The sequence below is a fragment of the Tiliqua scincoides genome, chromosome 2 (genome assembly GCF_035046505.1).
Source record: "Tiliqua scincoides isolate rTilSci1 chromosome 2, rTilSci1.hap2, whole genome shotgun sequence".
Classification (NCBI taxonomy): Eukaryota; Metazoa; Chordata; class Lepidosauria; order Squamata; family Scincidae; genus Tiliqua; species Tiliqua scincoides.
In genome coordinates, this window is record NC_089822.1 from 83,465,884 (window position 1) to 83,469,959 (window position 4,076).

Consider the following 4,076-nt stretch of genomic DNA (forward strand, 5'->3'; position numbering starts at 1 on the left):
AATCCTTTTAGCTTCCTTGTACTAGCTCTATGGGGCATTCTCATCAAATTCAGTGCAAAGAGGTGAGGAAAATGTCCTGGGGATTGGCTGCTACAAAGTGTTTCAAAATAATGAAATGTGTGCTTTGGGGGGGGGGGGGAGAGTGATGAAAAGTAATATTTTGCTGGGCCATATTAACTCCACTGAAGAATGAAGCCATAGCAAGAACTAGTTTTATGCAGTGGCTATACAACTGGCTATGTAAGAACCGCCCTTTCTTTAGGATATTTTCTTGACAATGAACAAACAAAGAGGTTTCACAGAAACCATGCTCTCTCAGCCAGTGACATAATAAGGTCATTTGCACTTGAGGCCCATAAATTTTTGCATGACAGAATTATTTTCATTACTAATCAAGACATTAATGATGATGATGGCCAGAAAAGCAAAGACTGAATATTTTCTTTTATTGAACTGTTTTACATATATATATTCTCTCTATATATACACTAACTTTGTGAATTTGGATATTGATATATAACTTTGTGTGTGTGCGCACACACACACTAATAACCATGCTTCTCTTGCAACTCTATCATATCAATAAAAAATGCTTCTCTTACATGGTGGCTGCAGCCTGTGCTAGCCAAAACACAGCTGTAGCAGCCAGGGTCATTCCTGCTGACATGGCTATCTTGGGGCAGCCTCTTGAGCATCCCCCTGCAGCCTGGCACCCAGGGTTTGCCCCCTGCCCCCCACCTTCTTTGTAAGCAGCTGCTCTCAGGCCCATCTCATCTGCAATGTCAGAATGCAGTCACCTTACCAGGTTGCTGTAAAGGTTACTGACAGCACAATCCTATGCCTGTCTACTCAGTAGTAAGCCTTCATTGACTTTAATAGGGGAACCATCAGCAACTGTTACCCTGCACATGCCTGATCTCATCTGATCTTGGAAGCTAAGCAGGGTCAGGCCTGGTTAGTATTTGGATGGGAGACCGCCTGGGAATACTGGGTGCTGTAGGCTTATACCATAGTCTTTCGAGACTGAAGGTTGCCAACCAACCATTCCCCAGGTAAGTGTGTATAGGACTGCAGGCTAGTCCAATGATTACCAAGACACTCGTATGTGAAAGATTCTTACCATTTTTTTTTAAAGCGTACCAAGTATGACAATGATGTACTGAATAAGGGCCCAATCCTATCCAATTTTCCAGTGCTGGTGCAGTCATGCCAGTGGGGTGTGCACTGCATCCGGTGGTGGAGGGGCAGTCACTCAAGGTATGGGAACATGTGTTCCCTTACCACAGGGCTGCATTGTGGCTACACTGGAGCTGGAAAGTTGGATAGGATTGGGGTCTAAGTGATGGCATGAGAAAGCTAGATGTACTATTAGCTTTAGCAAGGGAGGTAGCTTCAATAGAGTGCCAATGTGATCTTTTCCTTGCAATCAGTGGTGTTATAGCAACTGAATCCAGCTGACTGGAGAGCAATCCAATTTGCTCTCCAACTCCTGACAGGTTAGCCATTTTGAAGAAGTGGTTCTACAGATACCTAAATGCCTCACTAGAACTGGAAGTAAGTACCACTGAACACAGTGGGACTTTCTTCTGAGTAGACATGCATAGGATCTGATTAAGATCACATGTAGTCCAGCATTCTATTTCATTTAGTGCCCAGTAACATATCTTAGGAGGCTTATAGGTAAGGATGATGGAGATAGCCTTCTTCTCATGTTGCAACTGGTGCCCTCAGCCCTATTGCCTCTTGAAATGGAACATCATTCTTTGCTATTATAGCTAAGAACTGTTGATAGACTTCACCCAGTGCCATGATATAGCTGAATATACAGAGTGATTGGCAGGATACAAGGCTGCGGCGATGAATCATGCAGCAATGAGCATTCCTCTTTGAGTGGCTACTTCAACCACATGGGAGATGTATAGAAGAATTCTATGCACATCTACTCAGAAGTAAGTTCCACTGAATTCATTGGGACTTACTTCCAGGTAAGTATGTATAGGACTGTAGCTTTTGATTGATTGATTGATTAATTGTGTTATGTGGTTCTTCTTGCTGCTACGCTAGAAAGGAATGATGTTGTATGGAGCTTTCCACACACTGCCTCTTTCTTTGTCCCTACTGAAACATCTCTATCCTTAATGGTAACTGGGGCCTGGGTTTTGCAAATGGCTGAGTCAATATGTAGCTACCTGTAAATTTATGGATAAGGAGGAAAGGAAGATGTTTTCTCTACTCTGAATGTAATCCTGTCCGAATGGGGATTGGGGCTGTGTGAATGTTTGATGCCTAAGTTTTAGCCCTCATCCAGGTCTACAGAGCTTGCGTCCTGAGTACACTTCTGTACTGCAGCAAGTCATGGACTCTTCGCTCACAACAGGAGAGGAAACTGAACGCTTTCCACATGTGCTGCCTCCGACGCATTCTCGGCATCACCTGGAAGGACAAAGTTCCTAACAACACAGTCCTGGAACGTGCTGGAATCCCTAGCATGTATGCACTGCTGAAACAGAGACACCTGCGTTGGCTCGGTCATGTCGTGAGAATGGATGATGGCCGGATCCCAAAGGATCTCCTCTATGGAGAACTCATGCAAGGAAAGCGCCCTACAGGTAGACCACAGCTGCGATACAAGGACATCTGCAAGAGGGATCTGAAGGCCTTAGGAGTGGACTTCAACAAGTGGGAAACCCTGGCCTCTGAGCGGCCCACTTGGAGGCAGGCTGTGCAGCATGGCCTTTCCCAGTTTGAAGAGACACTTGGCCAACAGTCTGACGCTAAGAGGCAAAGAAGGAAGGCCCATAACCAGGGAGACAGACCAGGGACAGACTGCACTTGCTCCCAGTGTGGAAGGGATTGTCACTCCCGAATTGGCCTTTTCAGCCACACTAGACGCTGTGCCAGAACCACCTTTCAGAGCGCGATACCATAGTCTTTCGAGACTGAAGGTTGCCAATACATACATACATAATACATAAGTTTTACCCTTGCCTTTGATGTTCCCATTTCTGCAATATCAGTATGTTTGCTGCTACTGGGGCCTCATGCAAAGAAATTTTGGATTTGTTCTGCTCACATCTCATAGAGTTATGAACTGAACCATTCTCTCTCTCCCTGAGTTTGTGTGAGGGCCTGTATGTACTCCTTGCTGCAATGGGGTGCCTGCTTATCGAGAGTGTCAGCACTTTGGCTGGAAACACATAAGAACAACCAGGACCAATTGCCATTAGGCCACAACCAGCCTCTGGCTTGGAGTGCGGCAGATGTACACAGCAGGTTTGCAATCATTAAGGTCAAACAGCAATGAGAATCTATTAAAAGTGATCAGGTGTGCCGGAGAAGAAACTTAATCAGTTTCTTTTGCTTACTGATGCCGCTGGTCTTCTATAGCTCATAAATAGCATCCTTTTGCCTCAAATGAGCTCTTTAGCAAAAATAAATTATTATTAATAGTGCCTCAAAAAAATGAAGTAAATTTCATAGAATGTGTACAAGACTATCTATAAAACTCAAAATCTAAAGGCCAAAACTTAATGCTACATAAAATGTGTCATTGGCCCTGCAAGTTTAGTTTTTCAGGTTAAAAGGGCCACATGGAGAGGGAGGCACTCAAGAGAGGGATCTTTCCCTTTCCCCTTATGCCTCATTCCCAATGAAATTCATGTTCTTGAGGTTGCTGTGAGCGGATGGCAGCTTCTGGGCTAATGGCAGCTTCAAGGATGTGATTTTCATTGACAACATGGCACAAGGGTAAAGGGTTAGAAATTCCCTCTCCATGTGTTTCGATCTCAATCCTGATTTGAGTCTCCAGCAGCCACGTGTTGTTTTTTTTTAACTTTACCTAGATGATGTGTTTCACATCACATGTAGTTTTGCCCTTCCACAGAAATTAGAGAGAAGGAAGGCTACACTCCTGTCCACACTTACCTGGGAGTAAGCCCTATTGACTGTAATGGGACTTACTTCTGAGTAGACATGCCTAGGATTGGGCTCACAGTAAAAGATAGGAGAATGGAAGAAAAGGAGGCAATCCAGAAAAGACATTCCAAGAAAAGAAGGGGGGCAAGTTCAGCATCTGT

The 4,076-nt window shown here is 44.4% G+C and overlaps 1 pseudogene; it reads left to right on the forward strand.

The window, feature by feature from the left end:
- Positions 1-883: 883 nt before the first annotated feature.
- Positions 884-1,003, forward strand: LOC136642713 (5S ribosomal RNA; annotated as a pseudogene).
- The last annotated feature ends 3,073 nt before the right edge of the window (positions 1,004-4,076 follow it).